Below are 18,812 nucleotides of genomic sequence, written 5' to 3'. Positions count from 1 at the left end.
TGACCTATCTTAAATAAGTCTAGAGATTAGTGACGTTTAACGCCGTGTATAGTTGTTTATTATTTTCCTCTGGCTAACCTAAAAAATGTATGAAATTGGATCTGCCAAAATGAGTTTGACAGCGATTTATTATGTATTTTCCTCGGATTCGTACCAATACAACCGGACATTAATATCTCTATACTAATATCAACATGACGCTTTAGTTTGATAATTTATCAACTAGAGAAAGTTCTGGAGAGGATAGGTTGATAGTTCCGCTAGAGTACGGCAGTGTGAAAATTGGAATAGTAGTTGAAATTGGACGAAGGGCTGTTGCATTAATGGCCCTTCCCTTAAGCTGGGTTTAGACTAGGCAAGTCAAATGATCAACTCAGTTGAATTCAATTGGCTTGAAAAGTTGAGCCTGGTTCAACTTTTTTCAATTCAAGTGAGTTGACCATGCCGGTTTACACGTTCAATTCGCGTTCAAGTCAGTTGAATTCAACTGACTTGATCAATTGCCTTGCACTGTCTAAACCCAGCTTTAATTTCAACTTCTATTCAATTGGCACACTGCCGTACTCTATCAACCTGTCCTCTCCAGTAAAGCTTCATGTTGATATTAGTATAGTATTTCCAACCAACTAGCATTCTATAACGAAAGGTAATTGTGTGGCGCATATCTTGTATTAAAGTTGCAGTGTATTATGTGCTGAACGTTCAGGTAATCACCCTGTGCATGGGTGCTCATCGTGAGTGTCAGAATAGGTACCTCGTCCTAGAGTCAGCCATTTTCCCTTCCTCTTTCGCCAGCCAGCTTTCGACGAGGTAAGACGTGTTTGCAGGACGATTGCTGGGGGATTCCTTTCTGGAGGATATCCGGATCTTCACAATGGAGCACATAATACACTGCAACTTTAATACAAGATATGCGCCACACAGTAATGAAAAAGCCCCAAAAGAGCGACCCGTCACTGGCCGTACTCAGGATTTTTGTTTCTGTGACAAACTCTCAGTTTTTGTGAGCTTTCAAAAGGGTTTGGAACTCGGGTATAATTTCGAAACATTATTTTCAAAAGTCTTGTTCTTCAGGGCAGAGAATCGCTTTTTAATTTGTTTCTGCAAATCCCGTCAGATAAATTTCATGGCAGGATCGCGTGTTCTTTGATATTGTCTCTTACGGACATTTTTAAGACGAATCAAGAGCTGAAGATCGTCATCTATTATAATTGAATCGAATTAACCTCGCATTTTGATACTGAGGCAGCTCCTGTTTCAACTATAGAAGCAGTCAGAGATTCAAGAGCATAATTAACATCATCTTTGGTTTGCAAAGGGATGTTTGGATCAAAGTTATGTTCCAATCAGCTCTATGTTAATTGAAAGTAGAGCTGTTGGGATTAGAAATTATTTCTTGGGATATTCAAAAAGTCACTGGAAGGAACCGAAGTCAGCATGGGTAACCAATTGGCTACAAAGTTGACATGAATCAGTTAAGACCAAATCAATAGTTGAGGGATTTCTTTCCGAAGAAAAGCATTTTGGGCTGTTAGGATATTGAATAGTGTAATAACATGCAGACATCAAACAGAATGTTACCATTGGAATTGCTTTGTGCATTATTCCATGAGTGGTGTTTTGCATTAAATAGTTCGTCCTCATTATCCTTAAGAGGTTGAGCATTCCAATTCAAAATATTTACTTATTTAAAATCCATTAGTAAATTTCAAAGTCATGAACATTAGAAAATTCAACTCCATTTTGAATAGCATCAAACGTGGAGATATTTTTCAGCAAATAATGAAGTTAGTTTTCAGCATGATTTCTATAAAAAAAAATCTATTTTTGGAGCAGTACGTCAACATCATCCAAATTTCCGTTAGATTTATGTTGACTAGAATTTTGACTTCGGTTTCTACCAGCGGCAATAGCGGCATAGGCAGCTCCATTTCCTTGCTGAACATTGTTGGATGACGAATTTGAAGCTTGTGAGCTACGTTGTTAACAGCAGAGAAATTTGTACCTGGTCGCTTAGAACGAGATTGTAGGATCGCTTTGCGAGTCTTACATTGTAGTTTTCACCACAATTTGAACATTTAAATTTCTTAGGAGTTTCATTCATGCCTGAAAGAAATCTCCACAATTCATGCATTTAGCTAGTATGTAGCAATTATTTGTTCCGTAACCCCATCCCTGGCCCTTACGGCACTGGATGAGGTTTTGGAAATTTCCCACTTCACTCGGACATGGAGCATAAAGCTAGCTTTTTCTAAGGCATTAATGTTGTTTAGTTCACTAGATTTGAAGATAAAAATCATTAGAAATCGCGTTGAGCGAATCACCAGGACGGAATTTCATTTTCATTTTGATTACTTGGACTGGCTCAACTCCAAGTAATTTTGTCAATTCATCTTTGATCTGATCCAGTGATTCACCACTGGGCAGACCTTTTAAGACAACCTTGAACACACGTTCAGTTTTGGTGTCGTAAGTAAAACATGTGTGTTGCTTCTCATTACGATACTTGAGAAGACGTTTGAATTATAGGTTGAACTGGCTGAGCGGATCAGACCCGTCCAGCTGATTAAAGGGCGTCGATTCTTTTTAACAGATCTTTAGCTCACCTTTAAATTATAGAAATTTTGTTACAATTGTCACATGCGATGATATGATCGACATCGTATAACACGATATTACGCCTTTTCTCAAGCTATGCAATCCAGTCTAGTTACATACAGATTTTATTTCTTGTTTATTAATTTATTTGGTAAGGCTCAACCGAATTAACTTTACAGAGCCGAGGATTCTTGGTCACTATACAATACATCTTAAAAATATAGTCAAAAGGTACAACACAATAAACACTTTGTCTTCCGCTATCCAAAAAGCCTCCTCCATCAGAACTGGAGCCGCTTCCAGTAGTTTCATTGTATGGCAAATTGTTGTACGCCAACGAGGGTCAGAGCGCGTCCATTGCAGCAATGGACGCAAAACGTGGTCAGCACTCACACACTCATCACGAAACGGTTGCTTTCCAAAGTCGACGACGCATCGACCGAAAGAACTGCTGATGAAGAACAATGAGGAGGACCACACAATGGTTGCTGCCGAGAAAACAGACGATCGCGTAGCACACATCGAGAGTGGTCTGCTTTTGTCGACAGTCGAGTGAACACTGAGATTTTATTTCTGATGTTAATTCTTCAGCAGATTTGCTCTCACTATTCTCGCTTTCAGCTCCAGATCATCAGCTCACATCTAGGATGGGGTCCCAAGCTGTTCTTTAGATCCGATTCATTAAAGTCAGCTGATGACGGGTCATTTTTAGGAACCGCAGCTCATCAGCTCACTGATATCATAAGTCTGTATTCAGATCTGAACATGCATTAGCGGAGCGGAGCTCTCTCTATTCTCGGCTTCAGCTCCAGATCATCAGCTCAGATCCGGATCCAGAGCTGAATCGTGAAGAATCGAGAGAAAAAAATATCCGAAGAGCTGGACGGGTCCGAGAAAGTGAATTATTCGAGCCGGTTAGGATTGGGAGATCCTCAGAGAAAGATCGATCTTGACGGATAGATCTTATATTTGGCTCTAGAATCGATCCACTGATTAAATCGGTACCAAAGAATCGATCTTTGGTAGATCGATCTTATGGTTTTTATTTTAATTGATCTTTCTGACGTTTATATGTAATCGGTATAGTGAATACATTATTACGATTTCCTCGGTACAAGAAACTTTAATAGCAATAAATGAGCTTGTAATTACGATGATCTTAACATTGTCACGCTCTGTCATGACAAGAAATTCGATGAGATTTTGAGAAAAAATCTCTATCATCGTTTTCTCACCCCCGAAAGCGACTGAAGTATCTCTGTACATATCGCGTGAGATCATTCATTGAAATTCCAGCCCTGCTTAGAAGTTTGCTTTTATCGTTGATGCTATCGATCAGTAGGCACATGTTGAATTACGCGCGCATCTTGGTTTACGCGGTGACTGTTCAAAGCGTAAAGGAGCAATGCGTGATTTTTTTTGAAAAAATCCGCTATAAGTGATGGACTGAATGGTTTAGATTTGTGAGAACAGTGTGCTGATGAGCTGCGGTTCCTAAAAAAAAAGAACCGCGGGTCATCAGCTCACTTTAGTGAATCGGGTCTTTAGAACAGCTCGGGAGCGGATCGCCCATCTCTAGTTTGAATCCGTCCAAGGTTTCAGTCAATATACGACGGCCAATTTTGAGGTGAAAACTTGAATTTAATGAAGTTCAAAAGTTCCGAGCGAAGAGCATGGAAATCTGAAGTGGTTACCACAATAGGGCGAATCTTTTCCTTTTTTGCATTAAGCCGGTAATGTTTAATGGAATTTTGCCCTGATGATGGACCATTCTCATCATCCGTGGGCATATCAAATTGATTGCTCAAATAAACTTCATCAGAAGGGGGATCAAGAGATTTCCCTTTTCTTTTACGTTTAGGCACCATGGACGTTATTCCAAGATACTTTCGACCAGTTGACCATGACACTGCAAGTAAATTAGTTTTCGTTGAAGGAAGTATCACACCACAGGTAATTGCTATTAGATATTTTTGCAGACAGTCTCAGGTGGTGGACATGAAGATCCAGTGGAGGTACCAAGCAAAGGTTTTATATCCTAGACAAATGGTAAGTTCCAAGTTATCTGGTTTCATCGTATTAGTCGCCGTTGGCAGGAATTATATTATAATCTTATCTTCTACGTATTTTCATATCATGATATCATGATTGTAGGGATTTGAATAGGGAGAATGGAATTGCCAACTCCCTGTTGTTAATATTTCATGAATTGAAGGTGAAGGTTATCCCCACTCATTGGGATGTTCCTTCGTATGATGGCTTGTTCTGTATCGGGTTGGAACATTTTTTATAATTGGAAGGAGATTATTCTTGCTCCCGTGGATCACGCGTAAGTTTCTCTTCTTACGGGTTTACCCTCCGCTTTTGGCCCTTCATACAGCGTACTTGATCAAGTCATCCGAAGTGGACAGTCCACTGTCTAATGGCTGTGCCCTGCATCAATGAGTGATACCCTTTACATACATACATAATTGCTATCAGTTATTCGTATTATTTTAATTACTCAGAAATATAGAATTTTTCGTCCCTATTAGGTTTAACATTTCCTAAGAACTTCATTTTAATTCTCCACCACTTTTTAAAATTAATCTCAGAATACGATTACTTTGGTATTTTTCTCGGAATTCCCTTGAATTCTGTTCATAATTCTTTTTAAATGCTCATAAGAATTCTCTTTGGATTCTCATTAAAATTAACCTTCTGTTCTCCTCAAGATCTCCATACTTTCCTTCCTATCAGAGACGTGTTGGGAATCCGCGATCTCTGCTATATGCTGTCGATTCCTGTGTTTCTGCAAATGTATAGTATAAGCATTTAATTCCTTTGACTTTTGTATTTCTTTATTAGTTTTTGTTTGTCTTGTCTCTCCGTCTCGATGAGTCTCATCGTCGCTCACTGGCGACAACGCTCTGATGAGACAACGAAACCCCGCCTCCACGCTACTCCCCTGATCCTATCCTTCGACAATGTACCCCTTTAACCTCGAGTAAGCCGCGAGTATTCGTACCAACTTCTACTAGACAGAAAATTAACTCAAAGAGACAGCGATTACCAAGACACTTCCAACATCATCACAGAATACGGTCAGGACTATCACATCGAACATAATCAAGGACGGACAAGAACAAAGTCGTGCCAACGAGAAGGAAACTCGGATTGTAAAGGAGCTAAAAAGTGAAGCAGTAGTTATACTATGTGAAAGCAGACAAGGGCAATGGGGTCGATATCAAAGACAAGGACGATTACGACAATCAGATGACAACGAAGATTAACAACGGACCGTATAGACAGCTTTGAGTAGACCCGTTACAGAACATAGTGAAACGCGAAATCAATATTAGGAGATAGAGCAGGTCGTTTCGGGAATCCAATCCCATTCTACGCAGGATCAAAGGTCTCCCCAAAGTCCACAAACCGGGGAATGAAATGCGCAAGATCGTGTCTGCAGTTGGTTCCCCCCACCCACAAACTAGCGAAGTGGCTAGTCACAGAGTTCCAGACTATGCTGAATCAGTTCCAGAGTAGGGTTGTTAGTAACAGCCAGGAGTTCACCCAGTAATTACAATCCTCAGGACTGCAAGGAATCAAAAATATCTCCAAATGACAAAATGGCAAGTGATCAACGAACCGAATAATAACGCAATGTCAGAAGTGGAAAGCAATAATGATATAATCTTCTTCGTTCTTTTTCATGACAAGCAGCCCGTGCGACACAACTCACTCGGGGCGGTAGAAGGAAACGAGCAAATTGTTGGCAAGCTGCTTCACGAAGTAAACCCGAAGATGATACACGTGTGTTAATGGGAATTTTTTCTCGATTCACATCAAGCTTTGTCCTCCTCCGTGTACATTGCAACAAAGTAGGCAAGCAATATATCATTATCCTTCTACCACTCGGATCGAGCTATGTTACAGAGCGAGTTTGTCGTGGTAGTCGTAGCAACCGTTTTGTCTGTATCGTCGGTTGCTTTATGTGTTTGGATTCGCTGTTCAGGATACATCAACGAGGACGATATTATGGTATCTTTCGACGTCACAGCTCTTTTTCCCAGCGTACCGGTCAAGGATGCGATCAACCATTTGTAGAACTGGCTATTAACACAACGAGGAATAGGGATGATTTCTCGATATTCTAGTCATCAGGGAATCGCCATCATTATCTTCGCTTGAATACGAAATTTACAGGAAACCAACAAGCACCAAAAGAGCTATCCCCTATACTTCCAACCATTCGTTCCAGTAGAAAATGGCGGCCTTCCACCACATGATTCATCGGATGCAGACTCTTCCACTCAGCGAAACAGGAAAGGTCTAGTACATCTTCGAAACAGCGAGAATCAACGGATTCAAGGAGACCACAATCCAGGCAATCATCGATAAAAAAGCGAGAACTCTACAAAGGAGATTATTTACAACCCTCACCGCAGCACCTGAACCCTTGAAACGAGTGTCCGTTCCATTTGATCAAGATATTACTTGTAAACTAAGACCACATTTAAAACAATTCGGATTAGATTTAGTTTTCACATGTAGACATAACCAGTTGAAATCATTGTTAGAGACCCAGTTATTGTTTAAGGTAAAGCAGGTGTATATAAAATAAGCTGTAATCATTGTAACAAAGACGTAAGACAAACCAAGAAAACTTTAGCAACTAGATTGAAAGAACATATAGCGGAGGTTGATAAGGCCAAAACAGCAAGAGGAAAAAGGCCTAACATATGATTTCAAATCAAAGGTTGCAGAACACATCTTCACAGAGGACTACCAACTATCGACGGAGAACATCACGATTTTACGAACCGTATCTACACCATGGAAACTGGATGTTGCAGAGAGCCTGGAGATCAACAAACAATGGAATTCAACTTTACTCAACAAGGATCGAGGAAACGGATGCACATGGCTTTTCTAGTTACTACCTAGGACACATCAACGAGTAAGCAGCGTAGTACGTGCTCCTACAGGAAATTAAATTATTTTACCTACCTGTGTTAATATATATTCGGTAAATGCAATGTCTTTCTTCAGTCGAGTATTAGTACAAGACACTGAAGAAATCTGCACATTGTAGACGAAATACGCGTATCTGTCAAGGATAAGCAAATAAGGTGGTGGAATTAAATGGAAATTACTAATCCTTATCTCTCTCTCTTTATAGATCTCCATACAATTCTCAGCTTCTTCTTGAAATTTTCCTTGAAGTTCTGCTCACAACTCCCTTGGAATTCGTCTCAGAATTCTTTGGGTCTTCAGCTCAGAAATATGTTGCAATTCTTGTCAGAAATCCTTACAATTTTACCAAAATGTTTGGAGGAATTCTCTTAGAAATCAACACTAAAATGATTTTTAATTCGCGTCAAAATTCTATGGAATACCCTAATAAACAAATTCCATAAACCAATTGTATCCCGGATGTGTAAATTATCCCACAAATGGTTTGAATGATACCCCGAACACGTCGTTAAGCTCTCTTTTATGGTTATTTGTATTAGGGTATCCTATAAATTGTTTGATACCTCTTATTTCTTCCAAGCCCCTGAAACTTGAAAGTTTTCCAAGGATAATTATAACAATTTTTGTAGTGTTCAAATCTAGGATCAGGAACGTTTTTAAAACCCTCATGTTTTTAAAATCCTCATTACGATTCCGTAGAATCACGAAAAAAAATTTAAACCACAAATCTGGAAAAAAAATCGTAATCATTGTCTTCGACTCTGAACAAATGTCAAATCCTCAGAATCATAGAAAGTTTCTTGAAACCCAAATAATAAAAAAAAATGTTGGTACAGACTACGGAGTGTTCTCAGTATATTCTGAGGCTTGGAAAACAGAAGAGGTGTCGAGCTTAAAAAGTCATAAAGAGATTTTTCTAAGTACAGTCAACTCTCCCTGACTCGATATTCTGTGTTTCGATATTTTCCCTTACTCTCTCCCTAACACGATATTGCTCTTATTCGATACCTCCTTTACTCGATGTGTTTTGATTAATTATTCTATCTATTTCACCTACCAAAGTCGATATTATAGGGGAAATGGATGTAATGTCGGCCCAAATGCCCCTAATTTGGGCCCATTAATAAATTCAGCAATCGACTAAATCTTCAATAGCGACCAAAAATATCCATTAGTACCGTCCCAATGACGTATTCATCTAGATAAAGTTGATAAATAGCAGATTTTTTGCGATGGGCCCAATCTAAGATCCATAGGCCAACATTAGAGCCATTTCCCCTATCTGTTTTTTGTATACCCATTAGACTGATGCAAAATTTGAAATTTTTGCTCCACAGTGCTCAATCGGTTCCAAATCGGGTACTGATTACCTTCCCAAAATTTAAGCTCATTTTGTTAGAAACTAACTTGACACAAACCATTTCAAGTTTATATGGAAATTACTATGGGAAAACAAAACTTTTTGTTCATTGTCTTCTAGCCTTTTTACATATTGTACTGTTAACAAATATATTCTACATATTGTACTGTTAACAAATTCATATTAAATAGTTATTAACTGTTTAAGAGATTGATAATCTTATGGCAAGATTGAGCAACTGTATTGTGGGCAACACTGTATTCTGCAGTGTGACATAGTAGCCATGATTTTTGTCCTCTATTCTACGCGCCATAAACAGCAATGTTGCCTGCTGAACAGTTGATTGAGCATAATCATAAGATATCAGTAACTTGAATCATTAATAATTTTTGTTCCTTACATTGAAGAGTGGTCTTCAACAAAGTTATAGCTGGGAAAATTTTCAACAAGCTCAGCTATCATTTTCTAAATTAGAGTGAACTGATGAATTTTGAGATAGATATGAACCGGAACTATCGTTTCTTTATAGTAATTCCCATATAAACTTCAACTGGTTTGTGCCAAGTCAGTTTCTCACTAAATGAATTCAAATTTTGGGAGGCTAATCAGGGCCTAATTTGGAATCGTTTGAGCACTGTGGAGCGGAAATTTCAAATTTTGCATCAGTCTAATACCCATTCCTCTGATTGTTTGCTTGTGAATCATCTCTCTTTCTCCCCGTGGAATCGTTCCAGCGTGACATAGCAGATGAGAGTGAGTCTCCGGAGGTACACACCCCCGGTAAAAGGAAGTCAACTAGCTCCCCGGGAGTGCGCTGGAAAAAGATTAAACCCACTCTCAAAAGCTTGCAAAAATTCTACAGGTAGCGGGGATTCATTTAAAAAGCCGAACATATCGGTAATAACTGCTCCTTCTAATCCTTGCTGCAGCTATTCCACACCACCGCTACCTAATAAAGGTAACCGTAAGAGGCTTTCCCGACGAATCGCCACTTCAATACCTAAATTAGACTCGTTCAAGTATTTGATTCACAATTCTGATTGTGATATATTTGCACTCTGTGAAACATGGCTTTCTTCTGAAGATGAACTAAACTTCCACGGTTTTAACATTTTCCGCCTGGAGCGAGATGATTCATGTGGTGGCGTACTTTTGGGGATCAAAAAGTGCTACCCCTTCTATAAAATCTCAATCCCAACAAATTCAGGCATTGAAATTGTCGCTTCCCAAACAAATGTGAAGAACAAAGATCTTTGCATAGCTTCTGTATATGTCCCTCCAAGGACTTCCATAAACCGCCGTCAGCTTTGGAATTTAGTTACTATTCTCCCATCTCCAGTTCTAATACTGGGCGATATGAACTCATACGGTACTGGTTGGGGCGAATCATACGATGATAATAGAGCGGGTACTTTAAATGATTTGTGCGACGATTTCAACTTGACTATCCTGAACACTGGTGCAGCAACACGAATAGCAAAACTTCCTGCTCGGGAGAGTCGTCTTGATATATCTTTGGGCTCTAACTCACTATCATTAGATTGTCTGATAATCAATGAGATCCCCATGGAAGTGATAACTTACCAATTATTATTTCAATCAAATGTGGTCGTCAAAAATCATATCAGTCAATTTAAGTTCCTTTTGATCTCACGAAGAATATTGATTGAAAAAAAATTGCTTCCGAGGTAACTCTTGGTATTGACTCTACCGATCCTCTGTAAGAGTATAGTTTCTTTACTGAACTGATCTACAAAAGCGCATTAGAAGCTCAGAAACGACGTGTTCCAAGTGCATCCTTCAAAAGAAGACCCCTTGATAGGATGACGAATATACAAAGTTGTATTTTGAGAAATCCGATGCCTTAAAAGATTATCGTAGACACGAAAGATCTGAGCTTTTTGAAAAGTATCTAAAGCTTGAAAAAAAGCATAAAAACTTACTGAATGCAAAGAAAATTCGATAACAACGCTATGGAAATATGCGAAACAGCTCATCCTCCAATGATAGTGAAGCGATATGATCAAATTCGACCTTCTACAAAACCTTCCCGATATCGCTAAAAGTCGATTACTTAACCTGTATAATTCCTTTATGGAACTCAATATAGTTCCACCAGCATGGAGACAGGTCAAAGCAATAGCTATTCAAACGCCTGGGAAACCAGCGTCTGATCACAATTTTTACCGTCCGATCTCTATGTTATCATGCCTGAGGAAGTTATTAGAAAAAATGATCCTATCAAAACTTGACCATTGGGTTGAATCAAACAACCTACTTTCAAATACGCAATTTGGTTTCCGAAAGAGTAAACGAACAAACGATTGTCTAGCGTTGCATTCATCTGATATTCAACTGGCCTTTGCGTGCTGGGAACCCGTGATCTTCCCTACTGGCAGGCGATCTACGATTTCCTTTGTTTGTTTGGTGTTTGAGTTTGATGTGACCATCCCCTCCTTTCCACACATTTTCCAGCCATTGCGTCCCTGTCTTATTATCCACCTATTTCTATGGTACTTGCCTCTGCCCAGCCAGCATTTGGTCAACGGTTCGAGAGTAGTATCTGAAGGAGGCTTCAGAAACCTGTTTCCTACCTAGCTCCTTCCAATCGAAATTATTACCCATTAACCTCGAGCCCGCCACGAGTAATTGGTACCCAACACTAACCTAGATTTACTGCTGCTTAAAATGTCAATTAAAAAATTACAGATTTTTGGCTCCGCAAAGTGTCACACACGACTGAGCCTAGTAAATAAACAAACTAGTTTAAAAAAATGTTTCCCTTCAAACATCTTCGACAGTTTGTATTTGATAACGTTATAAAAAAAAATTAATGATTAAACATTTTCGTTTCTTGCGGAATATTACCAGCCGGGAAATGTTCGAGATTTCAACCGGGAAAACCGGGCAAAACCGGAAATTTCAAAATGAAAATTCACTAATAATTAGTGGAATGAAAAAATTACCCCTGAAAAAAAGTCGGCGATCTTTTTTATAATAATTCCAAATTTAGGCATACCAAAGGTGACTGGTAGGATTTTATTATTATAAAAATGTGAATGTCTTTCGTTTGAGGTTATTTTCAAAATGTTCAATGGTGGAGAGAGTTAATTTTTGGACGTGATTTACTCTGAAAAATACAAACAAAGGTTTTTTTTTACTTTATTATAGAGATTCTTAGCCGTAGGCTAGTTCATCTCTCCACGATAGAACAGTTCCGTACTTGTCTAATATGAAACCCTAAGGTTTTGTTTGGTGGGTGTTTCAGCGATACTGATTTTTTTTTAAATAAGTATTTCATTCAAAGACACCGTCTTACAATTTTCCGATCGCCATAAAATTTTAATAAATGCCTGTTCGATCAAAAAATTTTAATTATTTTTTATTTATATATTATTTTTTTCATTTCAGTGATTTGCGTTCCATGTTGTTTTGCTTTCGAGTGCATTCGTTTGCTATAGGTAAGTGAGCGTGAGAGAATCAATGATAAAATTTTGTAATTGAATAAAAATATCATTGATTTTACGTATACAATTGAAACTATTACGCAATAAACTTAAACTGCATTAAAGATAATAAAGCTGATTCTTTAGCTAAGCTAAAAACAATTCAGTCGCTGAGTCTAGATTTTTTCCCGTTCAGTTGCTACGCATTCAACTGGAGTTGTTTTCGGCTGAGAACGTTTTTCACATTCTTTCAGTTTCTCGCATGGTTCGTTCTACTTGGTGAAATTGATATCCGTCAACTTTTAGCAACCGAGGAGTGGTACACACTTAGATTATTTTACTGAAGTCAGCATTTTTTACTGGATTTGTGAATTGCTGAAAAAGTTGTAACCTCTAGCTACACAGAAGGGAAAATGTTCCAGGGTTTTAGCTGAGCACTGGGTCGCTTATATTCACTGAGCACTTTTACATAAACCTCAACACAAGTCACTCACCCTAGCAGGAGCGAAAGTCATCGTCTATTGTTAGTTCCTGATGCACGAAACGGTTACCAACCATAACTTTAGACCAAGGTGAAAAAGCTCCAAGGTAAAGGTCATATATTTCAGTGGGCTTCACAGATCGAAGCCTGGATACCCCTTAAGATAATAGGAAAAAACACAAAGATGGCGTATATAAATATCTTAGGGAGTACTTGCTTGGAAATTAATGTCGTTTTCGTTTTTGCGGTGTAGCTACACCGGTGCTACACTGCCGTGCACCGAAATATTTTAGGGTGTAGATATAGGATGCACCTTTGTTTACAAACAAATGATGTTGAGCTGTCAAAGACTCGCGCTTATTCCTGCTTACACTACACCAGTGCTACACCGCAAAAACGAAAACGACATAAGTTGACGCCTATTCTAGTTTAACATGCTTGCTTTGCTTTTATTGGCCCCATCTGGGGCTTCTTTTGTGTATGGAAAAAAGAGAGCGAGACATCACTATAGGTGTACTTGCGGTTTGACGGCAGGCGGTGTCTACGGTGTCTAGCATGGGTGGTGAAACAGGCGCTTATCTGTCCGGTCACCTTCGGGTTCGACCAAATTCCGGGAAGTTTCGGGATGCCTGACGGGTGGTTCCTTTACCGATCCCAGATCGGTGCGCTGGAGAGATCGTAGTGGCTTTGATGATGGGGCGGTGAAACAGGTGCTTCTCTGTCCGGTCACCGTCGGGTTCGACCGAATTCCGGGAATTTTCGGGTTGCCCGCGGGTAATAATCGACGGCTTGTCGACGCTTAAAATTGGTTGGTTGTAGTTGTTGTGGTTGCACTGCTTCAAGGGCAAACACGTGCCATTTTGTCGCTACTTCTGGCGACGGAAAAATGGCGGCCAGGATGTTTCTTCCTGTTCGTATGAAGTCAATCCCAAGATGGCGTCGGAGAATAGCTTGTTCTTGGCAATATCGACGCGCTTTTACTCACAATCGTGTTCCGGTGTATCTGCAGACGAGATAAGATTTTCTGGAGTTTATCCCCAGAAAGGAGAAAAGAAAAGGTCCAGACCTTTTCTTGCAGATTGAATTGGAGGACGCTGTTGGCTTTTGTTTCCTACGACTCTACTAGTTTAACTGGTTTAACTCTTAATGTACTATCAAACACTCCAAAAATTAGTATATACATTTATATTTCACGACCGGCGTACTTCTGCTATCTACGATAGTTACAAACGGAAAGAGACCGACCTATGCCTTGAACCTCTTTTTTTAAGATCTCTATAGGACTGCAAACTTGGAAACGACTAGGAAAACCCGAAGTTTGACCATTTCCTATTCGTAACGGTTGGCAACCATATCGACAGGAACTCATTGTCGATTACACCGATGGGTTCGGATGTCGGCTTAAACCGCTGTCAACAAAATAAATAAATCGATGGCTCTGTATTTTTCTTCTGACAGCTAAGGATTCAGCCACCAGTAAGGCTGTCCGATATTATAGGTTGGATTAAGGTGTTAGGATCTTACTGGCAGGCGGGATAATCGACATTGTGATGCTTGTGGAGGAGCCAGCAAGCTACAAATTTGTGACCAACGGTAACAAAGTCCGTAAGTTTGTAACAGTGTAAATAGTAAATTATCCATAAATAAATTAAGGACAAAATAGATCTAATCTATACGCCAAAAACTATGCCAGTAGCGAAACAACACTGCTCGATTTACTATAAAAATATCATGCCTCGTGAGTAAAGGCACTCAACCTTGTGCAATTTCTCCCAAGGCCGATTCCAGTGAAATCTTCGGGAAAGGGGAAAAGAGAGAGTTGTGACTACACCCGACTTTGAACGAACGACCAGCGATCGGAATAATCTCTCCCACTGCCAATCTAGTTCGAAGAAGTTCGCGGAAAAATCGAACTTCCGTTAAGCTCGTCACCGAGGTCACCTTCTCTAATCTGAGGGTCACCGCAGAGCAGTGATGGCATAATCTTCACTCAAATGATTTTGTTTCCCTCTCAAGGGCTCCCAATATCACGCATGATATTGGAATAAAATATCAAGCATGATATTGTTTTTACAAGCTCCTTTGATATTGCGAGACTATTCAGAACATGTAAAATTGCAGCCACGAGTTGACTTACCACAAAAATGATTCCTTTGCACATCGTTTTCTTAGAAAGAGAAAGCATAGTTTGCTATCTTTCTTTACGCTTCACAGATGGCAGACACGAAGTTACTGCTGCCAGCAGTGATGGAAGTTTCGTTTCGTGTTCGGATGTACAGCAAAAATCTTGAAGCTCAAACTCAACACAGTTTGGTGAGAATTGTAGCCGGGGAGTTTTGTTAGCATGATATCATAGCAACCGTATCACAGCTTGTAATATCATCTGCTGTTGTTTGCGTGTTGAGTTTTTGGTCTACGATACTCAAATGAGATTATGCACATTGGTGAGATTAGATCTTTTGATATTTTCACAACACTGCCCGAGATGCCAGATCTACGGAAATCTCCGTAGATCTACGGATTTTACATTTTTTTACGGAAATACGGATCCGTAGGCAAAATCTACGGAATTCGGTACAGTTTCTACGGATTTTTTCTTCAGTATACGTCTCCCTTCAGAATCGAATTTTACAATCTAGAGTATAATCTGATTCTGAAGGGAAAGAAGCATAAAGTAAAATACCACCGTTCTCTTGCTCACTTATCCGCTTTTTGATAGAATTGGCGTTGACGGCGACTCTGTAGCTTTTATCTCCTATGAAATATCCGGTAAGCAAACGTCAGACTGTGCGTGAAACTCTTCACTCCGGAGAAAGTTCCCATAATATACTGTAAATCTTTGCTGGAAGAGAAAAATTTTCGACGGTGCCGTGTGAAGGCGAATAAAAGTCGTGTCGGTCGACCGTAGTCGACACATTTTCTGTAATAATCGACTGCCTTTGCTTCTGACACTTGCAAAACAAGCTTTCAAGTAACAGTACCAATGTTATACGACAGGCCCTGTCATACGACACTGTCACCGAAGGCCGTAACGAATGTATGTATTTGTGTTTTTCTCATAATAAGAGCTGCTGATGTGTGCTTGTGTGAATTCTGAAAATAGCAAGCAACGATGTCCTAGTTATAACATTTCTGATCAGAAATGGTTTAATTGACACCAAATTGAGGAATTAGAACGAAATCACATGTGTCATATGAAAGTTATTTGGTAATTTTCTTTTTGTTCGAATGTTGTTCTAGGAAACTACGGTTAAAACGTGGCTTTCTTATTAGATTAGGACACCACTATACCGCCGCTACGGGATCACAATTGATCAGATCGCCATAGATGGTCTTGAAATCCCTGCAATGGATCCTCACATTGAGCTGCAAACCATTGCCGTGGATAATGAGACAGAATTGCTGCTTGGGCAACAGGAAACGCTCCTTTGGAATAAGAACAAATGCCTGGAGATCACACCCGCGCAAAACAGGGTTCATCTGTTATTAATATATGACGAGCACGGCGAAGAGATAGCTTTTCCAGCCATATGTTTTAACCATCTACGGAAATTCAAGCCAGGGATTCGGATGACATATTTCATGATGGTATCCAGTGAAACTCGTCGTCAAGACAGGCGTGTGGGCAAACCACAACATTCGTTGTACATGAAAATGAAAGTTCTACGCCTTAGAGTTTCCGAAGGCTTGCAATGCTCTTTTGAGCGAAATCTATCCTTCCTCAAATCAATACCGAATTTAGTACAGTATTGGTAACAAAGGAAGATAAAATTGTTCACCATGATGCGACAATTGGGAAAGCCTACGATGTTCCTCACACTTAGTGCAAATGAGGTGAAGTGGCCCCATTTGTTGAATCTCCTACATTGTCAGAAAGACACAATGGCAATGACTTAACAGATCCTATCCAGGAATTGACTGCACTACAAAGAGCAACTCTGGTCAATGATGATCCAGTCACGTTCTGTGTGTACTTCAACAAGCTGGTTGATACGATTGAGTTTTAAGCACCGTGGAAGTCCTCACGCACACATCTTGCTATGGCTGAACAAGGATCCCCGGGAAGCAATCAGTGAAAGTATGGTATTCATGCCCTTTTCAAGGCCACCAAGCTTTTCCGAAAGAGTTAAATTTCTGAACATGTCCCAACTAAAATTCATATCAAAGCTTCTTTTCAGGGCAATCATAGTCATACTAAAGAGTATAAACAGAGAGAACCCTGCTTAAATTCCTATTCCTACACAAAACACAAGTCCTGCTGTAGTTAACAAATAACATTTATTAAATAAGACCACGTAAATAGTCCGACGTCACCATTGCGTACAACCCCAGAGGGCTGTCCCTAAGTCTTTTCATCGATTTATCATGTAACGTAAAATATCACCACAGAACTAAAAAAAAATATCTCCTTCGGCAAAAAAAAAAATCCGTAGAAATCCGTAGATTTGAATAAGTCTACGGAATTGCATAGAAAACAATCTGGCATCTCTGGGTCACGGTTTCGCTTCACTTTCGTTCGAACCGCAAATTACAGTGGAAGTGTTTCGTTTTGCAGATGCAGCAAGCGGGTGCCAAGCTTTGTCGTTCCCCGCTTGCTGCATGGTCGTTGGATTCGCCGAGAAGAAACACAAGAGCACAGCACAGATAGAAGATAGTTGTACCGTACGCACACATGAATAGGACTAGGTAGAGAAATAGAATAAAGGGGAGTAGAAAAATACAAGCAATCGGAAATTCGAAAAGGCACGCCCTAGTTTACAATAAAATCTCAACTTACCGTTTTCCGTTGTGAAATAAATGTTTGATTTGAATTAGATGTAATGTTGTCCTATTAAAAATTAGAATGAGAGGAAGAAAGGGTCTTCACGTTGTTTCGGGTCCTTGTAATTCTGTTGTTGTCTTCCGCGTGGTCGAAGTTTGACTTTATGTTGCGTACCTCTTTTGCTGCAGCTGCGGCTCTGGCGGAAATAAGTGGAACTACCGATGAGGAAAGCTTGACGTGTAACGTCGTTTTAGGTTTGTGTGCTCTCTTACCGTGAGCTTTGGGGAAATATTTCGAGGTGTGAGAGATTATGCTGTTTTTGCAATAATGCTGGGTTTAGACTAGGCAAGTCAAATGATCAACTCAGTTGAATTCAATTGGCTTGAAAAGTTGAGCCTGCTTCAACTTTTTCAATTCAAGTGAGTTGATCAAGAGTCAGTTGAATGGCATGGTTTAATCGTTCAATTTGCGTTCAAGTCAGTTGAATTCAACTGAGTTGATCAATTGACTTGCCCTGCTTAAGGGTTTCTACCCGATCAATTTCGGTGGAAGTGAAGCTGACTCGATCTCTTCTTTCTAGGAAGATTTTCACTTGGACTCGCCCTGAGGCAGTCTCATGGCATGCGGTCTCCTTTACCGGTGTGGCGCTTAAGCCGCATACTTAACTGAGATCGACCAGTGACGGCTACAAGTTATCCGTCAGAAATCAATGAAATCGACACATTTTATTTTCTATCAATATAATTGGGGTTAACAGAACTAAGTAGGGGAAATGACGGCTTCGGCATGACAGACTATTTTCGGCAACCCAAATTGAAACACTATTTTCACTGGATTTTCTTACGAAAACACTTCGCTGAATGCATGCAAACGATTCTTTATACTTTCAGCTTCAATTTGACTATATTTTTACCACTGAGAAAAAGCAATCTAGCAAGGTTTTCTTGAAATGCAACACACGCACTACAAATGGTAGCTGAATTCGAGTTGCCGATAATAGAACAGCAGATTTACATGCAGTTCAAATGGAACGGTTGCCGAAGAAAAACTGGTTGCCGACAATACTCGCTCTCACTAGAGAAGATTGGAGCTTTGTAAATGCGTTTCGAAACAGTTTTTGACGATTCTTTCGACTGAAATTGTTAGAGCAGCTGGCAGCAAAAGATTGTAAACAAACCAATACTGCATATGTGTGCGTTCCTTAGAGAA

The sequence above is a fragment of the Ochlerotatus camptorhynchus genome, unplaced genomic scaffold (genome assembly GCF_037179485.1).
Source record: "Ochlerotatus camptorhynchus isolate MF236.1 unplaced genomic scaffold, CSIRO-AGI_Acam_v1.1 ptg000046l, whole genome shotgun sequence".
NCBI lineage: Eukaryota > Metazoa > Arthropoda > Insecta > Diptera > Culicidae > Ochlerotatus > Ochlerotatus camptorhynchus.
Note: the sequence above shows the minus strand (reverse complement) of the source record.